We start from the raw sequence: 18,862 nt of genomic DNA, 5'->3' as shown, positions 1-18,862 counted from the left end.
GAGCTCAGAAGAAAGACCTAATTATATAAAAACACGACCATTCAAGCTAAAGATCAGAGGATCCGTAATAGGACTCTCATAGACTTGCCAGGAAATCTCAAATTTGGAATCGGCTTTTCTTTTGCGCTAGGCTCAAACTTGAGGCCTTTTCCCTTATTATATGGCATAACAATTTTTAATCTATTATTAAAATCTGAATAGTTTTTAAAATTAAATATTTTTGAATATGACAATATTTTAAATTTGAAGATTTTTAAACAAATATTTAAATTATTTTTAGAATCTGGAAAATAAAAAAGAAATATAATAGAATAGAAAAAGAACAAAACAGATAAAAAACCAACAAAAGAAAATAAAACACAATACACAAAACGAAAAAGAAAAGAAAGAAAGATTGGGCTAGGCCAATTACCCACACGGGGTCGTGCGGTGGCTACGTCATATAGGATTTTCTTGGGATTTGGGCACATCGTCTAGTAGACATGAGAGGCTAAGGTGGCTTTGGCCTTTGCGGTGGAGTTTAAGGCGTTGTGCGGGGAGAGGGGTTTTGTGATCTCTAACTGAGGCATCGAAAGGATTGCAGAGGAAGGCGGAAGAGCACACTATCTTCCAAATTTGGCTTAATAGCTAGCAATTGTAGTTTTTTTTTTACAAATCAGACCTTTGGAAAAATTAATGTCTAATTGCTATTTCAGAATCCGATCCCTCTCACTTCGGCGCCAACTTTTGTGTTCTGAGGGGTCTGTTGTAATAAAATCATATAATTCCTCTTGCCTCGTACCTGCACTATAATCCGTTCAATGTATCTGCTACCAATGCTGAAATGGAACTATGGAAGTACATCAGAGAGAAATACAAAATTTTATTCCCTATTAAATGGGAAACATTTTATTTTTGACTATGAATTTAGCATGAAGTATTTGTGGCGAGGATGCTTACCATGGCCTAGAAAAGAAGAATATGTTTGTTTTCATGCTATAAGATAGACATTCCCATCTTCCAACAACATTTGGCCCTAGTTGATTTTCTACTACTATTGTTGTTTTGAGAAGTGTGTTGTTACTTATGTTTGAGGTTTATCTTTCCTTTCGACATAAGCAACGAACCATAAGTTAGTACACATTGGTGTTGAAGTTATACATTGATCCTGATGTGTACTTTTCATATCATGTTTAGTGTGGTAATCTCCAATTAAGAATAATCAATGTGTCTGTTTTTCCAACACTCTTTTAGTAAGTATTTCCATTACAATTGTAACAATATTATTATTCCATATCCATTATTTCTCGCATAACAATCAATATTTTGAAAATCGACCGCAAGCATACTTATACTCTTCATATTATTTTCATAGAGATAGCATGTGGTCTACCAACTTATCTGCTGCCAACTGAGTAGACCCGGTGTTCTTCAAGCACATCGCAACTTTCATCTTTAGCTCCTTTGCCCGTTCCCTCATCGTGGTGCCATCTTCCCGTTCCATCAATCCCGCAATCGCCTGCTCAATCTTTCCCCGTTCTAGCTTACCTGCCAACAAAGTTCCTATCTGCCACACATCTTCTACATACCTCCCGTTCGCTAGTTGATCTCCAAACAAAGGCCTACACAACATGGGAACCCCCTCACAGATGCTCTCGAGTGTGGAGTTCCACCCATTGTGTGTCCAGAACCCACCCACCGCATGGTGTGCTAGTACCTCTTGTTGAGGTGCCCACCTTACCACCTTGCCTCTGCTCTCTACCGCCTTTTCAAACCCATCCGGCAACTCTGTATCCCGGGATCCAATGATGAGGCCATGGCGAACGACCCAAAGAAAAGGCTTGCCACTATTTGCGAGGCCCCAAGCAACCTCGTTGAAGTCATCTCGGTGCACTGGAACCACACTCCCAAAGCTCATATACAACACCGTGCCTTCTCGCTCGCGTGTCCAGCCACTCGATGCAGCTGCGGTCCTGTTCAAGCGGTGCTGCTGGCATCGCCAATGGTGGAGAGTTTGTGGAGTGGACCGATGGCGAAGACATTGACACCACCGGAAGCGAGCTCCTCCCGCAATGCCTCAAGCTCGGGAATCTCCGCAGCTTCGAATGTGTTGATTACTATTCCAGAGGAGTTTGTTGTAGTTTCAGTGGCCATGTCCAAGATCTTGTTCGCCATTTCTTGGTTGGGGTATTTGCTTGGATCGAACAAGTCCGAGACTCGTATTGGTGGCAGCTCCTTCACCAGCTTGTTTAGTTCATGCTCTGAAATAAACATCGACAACTTTTCTCATCTCATCATTCATCAGTGAAAAACTGAAAATTATGTCCTGGTTCTATTTCAATGTGGTATGCCAATTTTGAGAAGTTCAATTATCATGAAGTGGAATCCCACCAAAGTCTCACTAATAGTTCATTTTTTCAATTCTAGTTCAGATTTTAGGGGGAAAATTTATACTAGATTCTAGAGAAAAAAAATTTACACTATAAATCACAAAATAAGCGATAAGTAGGATTTTGGCAGAATCCATTTGACAGCTGATCGCCATATAAAATCAGGTTTTGTGTGAGGAAAGATTAAGAAATACACCGAATTTTATTGACACATTCTTATGGGCCATGGCGTACGAGTTGAATTTTTGTCAAAAAGGACCACCCTCCCCAATTCATTGACAAAAAAGACCACCTGTGAGTAGAATTGACAAAAAGGACCACCTCCTGTGTGGCGGCAGAGCCCCCAGGCGACACGTGTTGCCTGCCGCCACAGCCGGAGGTGGCAGGGCCTGCCGCCGTTGCCCGTGGCGGCATGTCCACACTGATCAATGAATAGTGTCCTGATCGATGAACAGTGCACGTTAGCTACAAAATTTGTTGAATTTGTCTTTTTTGCTGAGCCCAAAATACAACGTATTTTACAGTGAATTTTTGCACGATTGTAGTGCATAGAGTTAGCTACATGTAGGTATTTTTTTCAAATTTTTTGAGATGTTTAAAAAAAATTCAAAACGGGCTACTATTCACGGATCAGGACAATGTGGACATGCCGCTGTTGGCTGTGGCGGCAGGCTCCTGCCGCCAGTCGGTGTGGCGGCATCCTCCACGTGTCGCCTGGGGGCTCTGCCGCCACACAGGAGGTGGTCCTTTTTGTCAATTCTACTCACAGGTGGTCCTTTTTGTCAATGAATTGGGAAGGGTGGTCCTTTTTGACAAAAATTCGTACGAGTTATGGACTTATTATGGCTAACCTTGGGCTGGCAAATATCCCTTCTCATGGAGCATGGCGTACGACCTGAACAAGCGGACGACTGCCGCGCTGCCGGTGTGCAGCACGATGGTCGGCAGGCCTAGCTGAGACGCGGCCTTTTGCACGGCGGGGAGGCTGGTGTCGATGACAAGGCACGCGGGCCGGGGCTCCGCCGAGAGAATCGACGCGAGCGCGTCGCGGACGCACCCAGACGCCTCCATGGCGGCGTTCATGGAGAGGATCTTGCCTATGCCGTCCTTGGGCGCCGCCGCCGCCGCGTCCTGCGTACCGTCGGGCACGGCGACGAAGGTGAACTCCGGGCGACTGGCTGGATCAGGGGCGTTGAACATGGTGTGGAGGATGGTGATCGCGAGGCCTCGGGCGTGGAGCACGTCGGCCAGCTGCAGCATCGGGCTAAGGTGGCCCTGGAACGGCAGCGGGAACAGCACGATGCGGCCCCGCCGGAGAGCTCCGTCGATTCCAGCCATCGTTGCCGAGCGCGCGGCTGAGTTTTTCCGAGTTGGAGTAGTCAACAGGTGTATTTACTGAGTGGAGGCTGCTCTGGAATCAGCAAGTATCTTTTTATGCTGATCTTGACCGGATGATCTTCTACCAGTGTAGTACTAGCTAGGAAGCTTCCAGGAAATTTAGTACAGCACCAGCTGAACGTTCAACTCGTCATTCGGAGTAGTATGCACGGCAAGGATAATGTGTACTATTCCTTTTCTAAAATGGCGCAAAATCGTTGACGATCACGTGCTCACGACTCACGAGAGTAGTTGAACGGCTGAGAGTTGTTTGATCTAAATGACCCTTTTCTAAACCACTTATAGCCTTTCAAAACTTCTAAAAACTAGATGATACCCCGCGCTTTGCTGCGGGATCCATTGTTATACCAAAAAATAATTAAAATATGTGCCGTGCCTATTTTGTGGAATAAATATTTTGCGCAAATTATTGAATAAAATCAGTGTGAGTGAAAAGTAGAAGATAAACGCTACATCTTGCAATACAAATTGAACAAAAGCTGGACAACGGCACAATTGTTATGGTATTGTTGTCAGTAAAATGGACTGAAAGAGAGGTAACTAATGTGAGCATATTCACAGCCCTAGAAGTGGCAAATCAAACTGGACTGCCTAATCCTTGGACCTTAAAAGATATATTCGTAGTTAGTGCCTCCACATAGCTGTGCAACAATGTAGATATGAAGAAGCTTCCTGTTGACTGATGGCCCACCAAACGAACTGAGCGAAGAAAGTGACATATTTTGTACAGTGGTAAGAAATCAGCACAAAACACTTCTCTTTTAATTATTGTGGTGACCATAACCTGCAAGAACAAAAATAAAAGAGCATGTGCTTAGAACACCAATTGTTAAGTTTTTTTTTAATCATTCAGCCAACCTATTGAGAGTTATTTGGTTAAAAACATTTAGACGAAAAATTAGATCACTAATGGCGGCTCGATCGGTTTGGCTAGACCATGCATGGTGGGGAGATTGGAGAAAGTTAGAGAGAAGCTCTCAAGTCTTGACTAACGCAGAAGATCATTAGTTAAGCAATGCATATATGACAGATGCACAAAAAACACCAAGACAGGGAGAATCAGGTCAGTTCACGTGGAAATTTTATCACTCACCTAGCAAGCAAAATTATTGTGTTAGTTGTTGAAAGTGGTATGAAGATAAGAGGCAGATTGAGAGACCAATAGGCAGCCTGGGACATGAGTAACAAATCAGAAAACTAATCTTACTTTTACTTTCGAATTTTCTGGATTTGTAACTGCGGCAGTCTTCGAAGACTGCAAAATATTTGTGACGGTAGTTCTGAAATCCTTGTTGGGCAGGATTAAGCACCAATTAAAATAGATTATGCAGAAGCTGTGAGATTAATCATCAACAAATAGGCACAACTAAATTGGCAGCAGATCTGAAATCCTTGTAGGGCAAACCTTCAGCCTGCATGCAGAATTCACGGTCCCATCTCTGAATGCATATGAGCACTGCTAACGACAAACCAGAAATATTTCACCGATCAGTGTGCAGAGCAGTGTACTAATGAAGAAACCAAGAAGCTAGCCGTGAAGCTGTTGTAAGATCCTCGACGACGCGCAAGGAGAGGGCGCGGATGGCGGTCCAGCAATCTTGTAGAAGAATACTGCATCTTAGACGGTCTCTATGCCGTCACATGCGGCGCTGCACTGGAAGTCGAAGCCGGCATAGACCACCTCGGACAATGGATGTGAAAATGCTGCTGCTGTAGAGAAACAAATAGGAATGGAGGATAGCAGGCTGGTTAAAAGCCACAACGACTGATCTGTTCGAGAAGAATACAGAGAGAGAGCGAGAGAGGAGATATACATATAGTGGAGGAGATAAAGAGACATTGGTTACATTTGTAGTGGACTACTGTTCTGGAATCACGACTGGGCTTCTGATTATCAGTTTAATGTTCGGTTATGTGGAGAAAGGAAGAGATTAGTGAAGACCGAGGAGAACGTGCTTCAGATTGACGTCGTTTGGTTTCTTAAACCAGAAGGAGAAGATAAATGCTGGCTGCATTCCGCGGCTGTACGTAGTGAGCCGCGACCAATCAGGAAGAAAGAAAATTAATGGGCGGCATGCTAGAAGTTTCCTGTGGTTTGATGAACATCACGGCATGTCTAGACAAAAAATACTCCTAAAAAACACATGCAAATTAGTGAAAAATGTTAGCTGAGATGGCATGATGAGGTGGATAGGCTGCATGTCAAGAGAAATAAGTCAGTGGGGATGAACTTCTTAGTTATATAGGATATATGGTCTTTTCTACCCAGACCATGTTGAATGGTCAGTCTGAGTCACTGGATCTTAGCCACGGTGGTTCTCTACATTATTTTTTAGAGCTTGTTGCTAGTTTTAAAACGAGCCCAATATAATTAAAATCGGAGTTTAGATGTTTTAGTTATAGTCATTTCGATTTTAGCTATTTTGTTTTTGTTTTTCCAAGGCCGAAGACTCATCCCCGAATCCTGTTTTCTCTGTTTCGAAGCCTACCTTACTTCCAGTATTGGTGAGGGGGTCTACGGTGTTAGATGGGTGTAACGATCAGATTTTCGTGGAGGGGTCTATAAAAGGACCCCTTCTTCCCCCAAGAACTGGTGGCTTCTTCTCCTAGTCTCGTTCGTCCATTGTTAACCTTAAGAGCTTGCCTCAATTTTTCATTCCTGCTATGATTCTTGCATCTTTTGGAGGAAAAATGGAAAGAGGATCTACATCTACATTTTCACCAATTAAATTATTTTTTTAGTGAGGGGAATCCACTAGATCTAGATCTAGGAGAATTTCTCCTTCTCTGTTCTTCCTATTTTATTCCCCGTAAGCTTTTGTAGCTTTAATGGAATTTGAGAGTGAATGACTTGCCATCGTATTTGGTGCATCGGTTTGAGTTCTTCATAGTGATTCGTGCAAGTGACCTTATTACTCTTGGCTTCTTGGAATCCTAGACGACTTTGTGGTGTTTTTTTGGGTATCCAATTAAGTGCTGGGTATTGCCTCAAATTTTGTAACTTTTTGGCTTAGCGGGGCCTCTGGAGATTCATCAAGTGTGAGGCCTTTTTGTGGTGAATTTCTTGGGAGCCCATGATTAAGTTGTGGAGATTACTCAAGCGTGAGGCCCTTTGTGATGGATTTTCTAGGAGCCTCCAATTAAGTTGTAGAGATAACCCCAAACTTTGTGCGGGTTCGGTGACCACCCTCAAGGTTACATAATAAATCAAGAATTTCTCTTTTGGTGGGAATGCTCGAGGAGAATACAATGAGGTATTCATGGTGTTTGGGGAGCCTTGTGCCTCTATACCGTTTCAATGTACAGTAGCACTCATAAGAGTGTGAACTTCGGGCTGCACATCGTTTTCGCGTGTCTTAGTTATTTTTGTACCCGATCTCTTTACTTATGCACTTTACTTTGTGATAGTCTTTTGCTTGACGTTATATATCTTGCTATCGCATAGTTGTTTGTCTTGCTCAACATAAATTATTGGTGCACATAGGTGAACCCTATTTATATAGGTTTTGTGTTTGACAAATCAAACGTTAGTTTTACTCCGTATTTGTTCAATGCATCATTGTAAAGAAATTAATCTTCCTATTCATCCTCATTGTTAGTTTGGTGGGGTTGAACCATAGAAACTCAACTTGGCGTTCATGGTACACATAGCTCGCTAAAAAAAATCTTTTCAAGTTCTAAAATATTATGAAAACAAATTTAGCTGCAGGTGAGTATGTATCCTACAAGCGTGTATGGTTTTAATATTTTTTATATATATTCTAGGTTACACAAAAATGATAAATCTGACAATGTTGGGGATCTTTTAGAATGTGCAATGTGCAATGTTCACTATTCTCCTATATGTATTTTTGGTATTTTTTTGTAGAATATAATGTACTCAATATTAAAATTTTACACAGTTGGAATATTTATCTCTAACCATCCATATTTTTTCTTGGAAACTACAAAATATGGTTTTTAATTTTCCAGAAAAAGGTACTGATATCCCATCCTCACAGGTGTAGTAGCCCTCACTAGTACAGACCGGGCCTATTAGCCCCCCCCCCCCCCCCACAAGGTCGCTTCCGGCCGAACGATGACCGTCGAAACATCGTAACATCTGCGTAGTATGGGCCAGCCCGCAACACGTGAACATAGCAAACAACCTATATATTTTTGCGTATGCAAAAACACTTAGACGGTCGCCGGTTGGAAAACTGTGTATCTTACTCCTATACTCGCACACTATTTTATGCTGAATAACTGTGTGCAAAACTTTTGAGGTCAAATTATCCTTTCCCGAATCCTTGCGGCCGGGCTACTAATTTTTTTAGGTTAATTATTTGCTTTGTTTCAATGAGACATCAGACTGTTCATAAATTTCGATTCAGAAAAAGGGTGGCACATGATTGGTATGCGATGTTCTAGTTGGCACACGATGTATTTTTATACCATCACATGTGACTCTGGCCTACACTTCGGTGGACGTTACTCGTCTGCGATTCGGTCCGCGTGAACCTCGTCGTTCGTTGGGAATGTACTATGTGTTAACTTCCGAGTAAATGCGTCAATCGAAATGAAGATGCTCGGGTATTAGGGCATCGCAGCCATTCCAGGGGCTCGCGACCTCCAGAGGGCCATCCCCAAGCCGACAAAGAACTATCGTCCTTTGCTCTACGCTTTGTCCATCCATTACGTTGCGAAAAATCTTGTGAAGAATCCTCGTAATTCCATCAGGGCCACAACTAGTCCGAGTTCCTATTGGAGTATGATCACATCAAGTATGCCTCTCTAGATGCACACCTCGGTTTCGAGATAGCTAGGAAGCATTGGCATATAATCGGCTACGATAGCATTATGGATCACCTCAATGTAGAGATGATGTAATGGACTGATATAAATGGTTGACATTATGAGTAAAATTGTATTGTTTTGCATTCGAGAATTGCTACATCACACGGTTGAGTACAAGTACAAATATGTGCAAGCCTCACATGTTACACACGATTTGTTACTACAAAATCGTGTGTTGTACGCACACACGGTTCTTGAACAGAACAGTCGTGTGCTTTTTGCTCATAAGTCACAAACGGTTTAGTTGTTCCTTGTCGTGTGGGAAATGTGGGCCCATCATGTCGGACGAACGAAACCCTTCCAGCTGTTCCTTTTCTACTATAAATTAGGGTCAGCCTTCGTCCTTGTCCAGTCTCACTCCACTCCACTTCACTCCACAGAACACAATCTTCCCTCTACTTAGATCCATGACCACGAGGAGATTGCCTCGGAAGATTACCTAGTTGGTGAGGCAGAAGCTAGCTGCTGGCCGGAGATTCGCGCGTTTGGAGGCTGGCCATGCCGTTGATGCCTCGTCTTCGTCCTCGTCTTCTGACATGGCCATGGCCTCCACCATGGTCACAACGGTGCAAGACTGCGTTGTCGAACTCCTGCAGATTTGCTTCTTATCTTTTCCATGCTTATCTTATATTTACAGCGCAGATCTACTATAAGCACAGATGTTTTTGTCGGCAAGATTAGATTATATGGTGATTTAGATCTATGTTTTATTCATTAGTTAGATTCATTAGGGTGCTTAGTGCAGATGTAGTAATTTCTTAGTTATATCCATTAATTTGCTTAGTGCAAATGTAGTAATGTCTTAGCGGAGATCCAATATATATTTATTTGGTCTTGTATGGGTTATGATGATGTTGGCAACAACTCTGTGTGTACCAACTCACTGAGACTCCATGTCAGAGTTTGGTTTTTGGGTATTGTGTGTGTACATGGAGACAGTATTTTTCGCATTTTCGGATTATTAAATAGTGGTAAATGTAAAGCGTGGTAACAGTGTTGGAAAGGTGATTCTAATGATTTAAAATGAATAGGATTTATGAGTTCATTTGTCTACTCTCTTTTTAAGTTGCAGTGGACAAAAAATAATTCACCAATGACATAATATGGGTGGAACTTCAACATGTGTTTGATAAGCATTCATACGGGCGTTACGTTCTAACATAGAGATGATGCAACGCATCAACTCCAAACAATCATAGATTAAGAATCAACAGAGTATGACCTTAAGCAATTTGACACAATGTTTGAATCTCAAATATGCTACCTTAAACAAACAAGATTATGATAATTATAACACATGGATCCACTTTATCCCTAGTAAGGTAGCAAAAGAAAGGTAAATGCCAAAGTAGATCTTGAATTTTTTATCACTATTCAATCACTACAACATGCTACTCCATCTAATACACACCAATACATATTACACATAATATGTTCTAATCTTATATATCAATATCGTAGAATAAAGATCCATCAACAGAAATTACATATATGATAATAATCATCTTGGGCAGCTCTTATGGTACTAGATCTATGAAGAACAAGAGAGAAATAGATCAAGCTACTGCCACAAACCCATAGTCCAGAGGTGGAGTACTCCCTCTTCATCATGGTGATGATGGTGGAGATGTTGGAGAAGGTGGTGATCCCTCCGGCGGTGGCTCCGACGAAGTTTTCCCCTCCAAATTTCGATGGTCCTAGCTCTATTTTGGTGTGTCGGTGTTTCTGCGACGCTCTCATCGAGGAAGCCTAAGGAAGTGCTTTATATAGGGGTTTTGAGATCATTGGTAAATCCCCAAAAATTAATATAAAACATGAATATAACATCATATATGTTGCAAATATGTGGGAATATGTGTCAACAGACTACAAAGTCCATGCATGCATTTTAAATGCATCAGATGCCGATGATTAAAATGTTAGCAACTGGTTCTGTATTTATCTAGTTCTGTTGAACAACTATGCGTCTACATCAAACTTCGTAAATATAGAACTCATCTTGCTGACTATATGATGCACGTACAAATATGTTTATATATTTATTCAGTTTTGATTGGGTTTATGAGGCCAATGATTAAATTAATTACCACAAAAGGATGATTCTATCCAACCTTGCACACCATATTAGTGCCACAATGATTCGTTCTAACCTTGTGCTTTGCACAATCATTCCTCATTGTGCATAATACTTGGTTCAAGCAGATATTCACCTGACTAACTCTTAGTCAACTTCCTCGGTTAACACTTAATCAAGTCGCGCATGGTCATGCTTTTTAAATCATATCATCCGAGAGGCCTCTCCAAATGGAGGGGCAAAATCCCTTCTTGATTATACATATTTTCTTAGTCGATCCGAACTCTCCCTTTATAATTGCATTGTTACATAACAATACTTGATAGAACCTAAGTTGGATGATCCATAACCCGGATCATGCAATAACCTCGGATCTAAGGATTACACTGATTGAGATATGCAAATGATGATTTTGCTTGTTGCGTCTCACCGTGGGTTTAGTCTGATTCACTAAATACTTTAGCCACTTTCCTGTAAGTTGGATTAGCATCACCATGATCATGACAAGTGGAGCCGAATCATTAGTGGACTTGCATATTAGTCTAAGTTGTTTGTCCAGCACAACCTCAACGACTAAAAACAATTTAGTATGAAAAATATAAATATGTAGTTCCAGAACCGAATCACGTATTCGATGATACATATAAGAGTTCATATCCGGACAACCTTACTTTATAAATACATTAAAAAATCTATCAAAGTCTATATGGCATATTTCCAACAAGGGCGTAGGTGACCAGCAAAGAGTGAAGACACGGTAATCCTACCTCCGCGCACTAGTAATATTTTTGTAGTGTTTTTTAGATTCTCCTTTTGTTTTTGCTTCGTATCTAGTTTATTTTTAGTCCGTAGATTCTCTTATATTGGTATATATTGAGTTTATTTTAAAATGTATAAATTATTGAAGGAAGGGAGTAGCACCAATAAATTGAATTCTTCCATTATTTCGATTAAAAGAGTCGTGCACACTTTTACTCCAGATGTGTTGCCTCGTGGTTGTCGCATGCATGGTATCATAGATTCTCCGAAGCCTCAAGGGCTCATGTGTCAACTTAGTCCGAAAAGATTCAAACATTCGGCACTTTAATCTTACTTTTCTCAAAATATTTTCTTTATAACTACATGTGCTAGGGCGCTCACGTATCCAAAACCAAATACTCCCTCCGCCTATTGAAGTTGCCGTAGTGAATCTAAATTGAAGCGCGTACAATACATACTCAAGAATGACATTCATGAACACTAGCAGAAAATTCATAAACACATCCATTCCATTACAAAGATGCAGCGCTACAATTTTAGGTCCCTTCCACCATTAACCCCAAACAAGCAAACACTAAAGCGAGCATCACCTTGCCTCTCGTACCCCATCGACATCATAGAATGATCTAGGCTTCAACACACACGAGAACTAAGCCGGCTACGGCTCTGATAAACAACTTAAGCTTACTAATACCAGTACTACTTGCTAGTAGTTGCGCCTAGCGACATCCCCATGCAGCATAACAGTCAAGCTGCCGCAGCCGGGGCTTGGAAGAGACGCACGTACTGACCATCGGCGCCGTAGGAGTGAGCGCGGTCCCAGACCGCGACGACCTCGACGGGGACGACGTTTTTGGTGCCATCAAAGTAGCCAATGCGGACCTGGTGCGGGATCTCCCGCGGGTGCTCGAGCTGGAGGACGACGTGGACGGTGGCGAGGTCGGGCGCCGCGAAGCATGCCGGGTCGACCTCGCGCAGGAACCCGAAGCGGCTGCAGTTCCCGGCGATGTCCTCCTCCGTGCGCTGCTCGACGGGGTAGTCGCGCAGGGCGACGTGGGCGATGTAGTCGTACGAGACACGCTTGACGTTGCTGGTCTCCCCCTCGCGCACGAGCTTCACGGTGGCGCCGTCCAGCTCGAACGGCTGCCGGCGCATGGCCTCCTCCCGGTCGTCAGGCGTGCGGAAGCGCACCGTGGCGTCGGCGTCGTGGCCGGGCAGGAGGAACTCGAAGTCCTGCGGCAGGTCCGGGGCCTGTGCACGGAAGGCGGCGCGGATGAACGCGCCCGGGTCGGCGCGGCACGGGGCCGTGGCCGGGGTGATGTACGCGTACGCGAAGCAGTTGGTGAAGTGCACCATCTCCGGTAGGGACGGGGGCATGTACACGGAGATGGATGCTGGGCGGGATGTCAGCATCTCCGACAGCGGTGTCACCAGGCGGACAGCGGTGGCGGCAGCTGGGACACCAAATGCCTTGAAGGAGTCGTAGAAGGCCGGGCGGTCGGAGGGGATCTCCAGCGCCGTCGCGCCCTCCGGAAGCAGGGGTGCGGCGGTGTGGGCTGCCGACATCCTGAGTTCTTGGTGGTGGAAGAAGCACTGGAGTGAAAGTGTTGCGTCTCCGAGGTTGGGGAGGAAGCGAAGAGAGAAGTGGCCCGTTTTAAGGGCACGGGGGCGCGGATCACTACGAGAAGTTTGGTGCCGCGGCGTAAATGAGGAGAGCGCGATAAAACTTGGAATCGCCTCGGAACTCGAAAGTTGGCCATTTGCGTGGGGTGAGGTCCGTTCAAAGAAACAGAGACACGCGATGAAACGCATGCAGGCCAGGCCTGCGAGGTGGTGGCGTGTACACAGGTCTATAGCTCCTTTTTCTCAAAACCGCAGCTAGTTTGTATTGTCACATCCGTAGCGTTGGCATTAGATGCAGTAAACCAACAGATGAAAAACACATCTCGAACAGCTACTCCAATAGTATAGCAGATTGGTGGCTATAAGCAAGATATCAAGTTATTTACAGTGAATATGTTGCCAACAAGTATAATAGTTGGCTATAAAAATGTATTACCTTTTTAATGGATGACTCACCTTTCATTCACACATCTTGCCTACGAGCACGTGCTAGAGCTAGCTCTTGCATAGAGCTTAGAGCATCTCCAGTCGCGTCCCCCAAACCGTCCCCCAAAGCGATTTGGGGCGCGCCGGACAAAAAAAGCGTTCCAGCCGCGTCCCCCAAAGCCCTTTTTTGTCCGGCGCGGCCCGATACGGTGTCCGGCGCCCCGAGCCCGTCCCCGTCCCACGGGGGACGCTCCGGGGACGCCGGACACAACGAAAGCGAGGCGGGGAGTGGCGGGGCCGACGCGTCGGCGGCACGGTTAATTTTAACCTAACCGTCGCCTACCTCGCGACGGAAGTTATTCGCGCGCGGTGACACACGGCGGCATCTTTGCCTTAATGGCGACGGAGGGGCAGGCGAGACGTCTCGTCGGTGCTGCGCGGCCTCCACGCGTCGCCGGCGTTCGCACGCCACCGCCCGTTCCCGCGCGATCTTCCCGCCTCTTCTCGTCCGTTCCCGCGCTTTCTTCCCGACGCCGGCGTCTATAAAAGGTCTCCCGGCTCATCAATGGTAGCCACCACACCCCGCCGGTAACAAACACAGCCCTCGTCGCTCCACAGCCGTCTCCTCCATCACCAGTGGCAATGGCGAACCGCCCCGGCGATGGCCACTTCCCTCCACCGCCGTCTCCTCCATTGACGAGCCGGCAGCGGCGTGCGGCACTCGAAGAGGCACTCGAGGAGGAGGCCCGCCAGCGGCGTGAGGCGCAGCAGGCGGCGGATCTAGCGGCGTTCTCCGCCCCTGCCTCCGCAGCTGAGGAGGCCGCGGCGGAAGCAGCGTGGCAGGAGCAGCAGTGCGACACCGTTGCGGCGTTCGACGCCTCGACGGGACAAGAGGCGCGACGGCGCCGGTACCGGGAGGAGATGGAGCAGCGATGGGCCGACGAGCGCCGGCGCCAGCGCGATGAGCGGCAGGCGCTGTTCCGCGAACGGCGTGACTCGATCGAGCGCCGGCGGCGTGAGTCGATCGAGCTCCGAGCAGCAGGCGACGGCGGAGGAGCGTCGACAGCGGGAGTCGGCGCTTACGGCGCTATGGGGAGGTGGGCGGAGCAGTTGGCGGCGGCCGACGCGTATGCGGCGGCGATGATGGAGGCGCCACCGAGATGTGGAGGAGGAGGCGCCAATGGAGGAGGAGGCCGAGGCGGAGGAGACCGAGGTGGAGGACGGCGACGACGACGACGAGTTCGGACTGGTCCGACGACGACGCCCCGCACCCGGACGAGACGGCCGATCAGCAACGCGCCCTCGTCGAGTCCTTCGAGTCGGAGAAGAAGCTCCAGGACGACGCCCGTGCCCGCGAAGAGGCGCAGATTCGTCGCGCCGTCGAGCTCTCCGTCTGGCCACCGCCGAACGCAAGGAGAGGAGGCGCGCGCAGGAGGAGCTGCGGCGTAGGGGAGGCGACGACGGGGCGGGGCCGTCGAACGCGCCGCCGGGCGGTCAGTAGCCTAGGTTTAGATGAAATCTAGCCGTTTTCATTCAAACTTTGTAATATATAATCAAAATTGAATGAAAACCTTTATTTTCCTGCACAAATATTCATTTGGGGGCGGCGTTTGGGGGACGCGGCTGGGGAGCGACGTCCCCCAAACGCGGCACGAGCAAAACACGTCCCCCAAACGCTCAATCCGGCGCGGTTTGGGGGACGGTTTGGGGGACGCGACTGGAGATGCTCTTACTTGATATAAATATATTATTTTATTCCTTATAGCCAGCTGACTAGATTTTATTGTACTTGCTCTAAATACTACTACCTCCATTTCAAGGAATAAGACGTCCTCTTTTCACGTGCTTTTTATTTGACCAAAAAATACTTAAAATATATAAAGATTGTTTGTATAAAATTAACATCATTAGAAAGTGCTTTTGAGTACGAATCGAACGGTGCTAATTACATATAATAAAATTAAAATTTTATTGCTCAATTTTTATGGTCAAAGTTCGTCTTGAAATACGCGTGCGTCTTATTCCTTGAAACGGAGGTACTAACCGGTAGTAACATATTAGAGCATCTCCATCGGCACCCCGTAGTGGCTCCGATAGTAGGGGCTGGTGTGGTTTTTTGAGCTCGCATCGGTGTGGCTCGAATGGTGTCGGCTATTTTTCAAGCCAATAAAATCGCTGGCATCTTCGTGCCGGTCCTTCGCGTAGGGCGCCAATTGGGCGCATTGGCGCCTTGCGACACGAGAAAACGAGCATGGGCCCCGCCTGGCAGCCAGACGCATTGATTTTCCCACCTCGTACCCATGCCCGAGCCGACTCCCGCCCTTCTAGATCGCCACCGTCGCTGTCGCCGCCACGCCTCATGTCTAGGAACCGCCGTCCATCGACACAGGCACCCCCTCGACCGGTGGCCGTTGTTTCGTCCGGAATAGAGCTCGCCGCGATCGCGGCACAACGGCCCTGCCCGCAAGGTGTTCGTCTGATTGGCGCGATGGACAACGATGACGAGATAATGGTGCAGCTGTTCACGAAGGAGCCGAACGCTGAGGCTGTCCGGCGGCAACAGCAGCAGCTGATTCTGACAAGCATGTTGCGTGTTTGCCAGCCTTTTTTCGTCGTGCCTTGGCACGGCGGCTCAAAGCTAGACAAGAGGAGGAACATCAACCGGCATCGTCACAATGATGCTTGACGCCGACAACTTCAACGACGACGCGACTCATTCGCCGAAGGAATTTCGATGTCGGTTTAGGATGAACAAGGAGTTGTTCCTGAAGATTGTCTACAGCGTCAGGGAGTACGACAACTACTTCATGGTCAAACAAGATTGCACAGGTTTGTGGGGCTTCACCTACATTCAGAAATGCACTGCTGCAATGCGTTGTCTTGCATACGGAGCTCCTCCAGATACAGCCAATGACTACCTACGGATGGCAGAGTCGACATGTACATAGACTCTATACAGGTTTTGCCGAGCCATCATAGCCGTGTTTGGTAAAGACTATTTGAAAGCACCAAGAGCAGATGATACAACTCGGATCCTGCAAAGAAATGCAGCAAGAGGGTTTCTGGGATGCTCAGAAGCATTGACTATATGCATTGGAGTTCGAAGAATTTCCCTTTTGCATGGCAGGGGATCTACAATTCTTCCACTCCTAGTGTGCATGCAACAAGTGCTTCCGATTATCCCCGGAAAACCCATTGCCTCGCTGATAGACACCAACCGGGCAGTGTCAACAACATTTGGTTGTCTCAAACAAACTGTAACATCCTAGGTTTTGAGGCTAGAAATAGAGAGGAAACAGATATGTGCATTGCATTAATGCATAGAAAATCCGGGGAGTTTTCGCGCTTTCAAATAAAACTTGTCATGGTTAGTGAAATTTCACTTGAGTTGATGGAATTGAAGCAAATCATCAAGTAAAGCGCTCTAAACTTCAATGTGACCTTCACCAAAATCATATTTTTTGGTAGATGATGGTGCTTATCGTTATGCCGACTTCACACTACTGGGGAACCCCAAGAGAAATGTATGATGAGCACAGTAGCAAGTTTTCCCTCAATACGAACCCAAGATTTAATCGACCAGTAGGAGAAAGGCGTGACTTCTGAAGGTGTTGCTAGCTGACTAGTGATGTCTACGCACGCTTCTATTCCTGTAGACAGTGTTGGACCTCCAAGAGCAGAGGTTTGTAGAACAGCAACAAGTTTCCCTCAAGGGAATCACCCAAGGTTTATCGAACTCAGGGAGGTAGAGGACAAAGATATCCCTCTCAAGCAATCCTGCAATCACGATACAAGAAGTCTCTTGTGTCCCCAACACACCCAATACACTTGTCAGATGTATAGGTGCACTAGTTCGGCGAAGAGATAGTGAGATGCAAGTGATATGGATGAATATGAGTGGTAATAGCAATCTGAATAAAATATGGCAGCGAGTAAACATGCAACTGAACAGTAAATAAACGGAGATTCGATGTTTGGAAACAAGGCCTAGGGATCATACTTTCACTAGTGGACACTCTCAACATTGATCACATAACTGAATAAACAAATACTACTTTCTCTACACTCTTTTGTTGGATGACAAACACCATTCATTGTGTAAGGCTACAAGAGCACCTTAATGCCGGAGTTAACAAGCTCCACAACATTCGATGTTCATATTTAAATAACCTTAGAGTGCATGATAGACCAACACAATTATACCGAGTACTAACATAGCATGCACACTGTCAACATCAACTATGAAAGGGGGAATAGATCACATCAATACTATCATAGTAATAGTTAACTTCATAATCTACAAGAGATCACAATCATAACCTACACCAAGTACTTCATGATGCACACACCGTCCACATTACATCATGAAGGAGGAATAGACTACTTTAATAACATCACTAGAGTAGCACATAGATTAATAGTGATACAAAGCTCATGATCACATAAAGATCACATGGGAGAGAGAGATGAACAACATAGCTACCGGTACAACCCTTAGCCTCGGGGGAGAACTACTCCCTCCTCATCATAGGAGACAGCGATGGCGATGAAGATGGCGGTGGTGTCGATGGAGATGACTCCGGGGGCAATTCCCCGTCCCGGCGGCGTGCCGGAATAGAGACTTCTGTCCCCCGAATTGGAGTTTCGCGATGGCGGCGGCTCTAGAAGGTTTTCTGGTGTTTCGTCAATCCGTGTCAAAGATTTAGGTCGGGACGGCTTAAATAGGCGAAGAGGCGGAGTCGGAGGGGCCACGGGGGTCCCACACACTAGGGGCGCCCCCCGGGCCGCGCCGCCACCACGTGTGGGGCCCCCGTGGCTCCCCTCCGGTCCCTCTCGGGCTCTCTGGAAGCTTCCGGGAAAAATAAGGTTCGGGCGTTGATTTCGTCCGATTCCGAGAATATTTCCTTTCTAGGATTTCTGAAACCAAAAACAGTAGAAAACAGGAACTGGCACTTCGGCATCTCGTCAATAGGTTAGTTCCGGAAAATGCATAAATATGACATATAATGTGTATAAAACATGTGAGTATCATCATAAAAGTAGCATGGAACATAAGAAATTATAGATACGTTTGAGACGTATCAAGCATCCCCAAGCTTAGTTCCTACTCGCCCTCGAGTAGGTAAACGATAACAAGGATAATTTCTGAAGTGACATGCTATCATAATCTTGATCAATACTATTGTAAAGCATATGAGATGAATGCAGCGATTCGAAGCAATGGTGAAGATAATGAGTAAACAAATGAATCATATAGCAAAGACTTTTCATAAATAGTACTTTCAAGACAAGCATCAATAATACTTGCATAAGAGTTAACTCATAAAGCAATAAATTCTTAGTAGAAAGTTTTGAAACAACACAAAGGAAGATATAA

General features: G+C 45.8%; 1 pseudogene; it reads right to left on the bottom strand.

Moving 5' to 3' along the window:
• Positions 1-1,245: 1,245 nt before the first annotated feature.
• On the bottom strand, positions 1,246-3,745 carry LOC124700990 (annotated as a pseudogene).
• Between the last annotated feature and the right edge of the window lie 15,117 nt (positions 3,746-18,862).

This window comes from Lolium rigidum, chromosome 3 (genome assembly GCF_022539505.1).
Source record: "Lolium rigidum isolate FL_2022 chromosome 3, APGP_CSIRO_Lrig_0.1, whole genome shotgun sequence".
In the NCBI taxonomy this organism is placed as follows: Eukaryota; Viridiplantae; Streptophyta; class Magnoliopsida; order Poales; family Poaceae; genus Lolium; species Lolium rigidum.
Note: the sequence above shows the minus strand (reverse complement) of the source record. Positions and strands in the feature narration are given on the sequence as shown.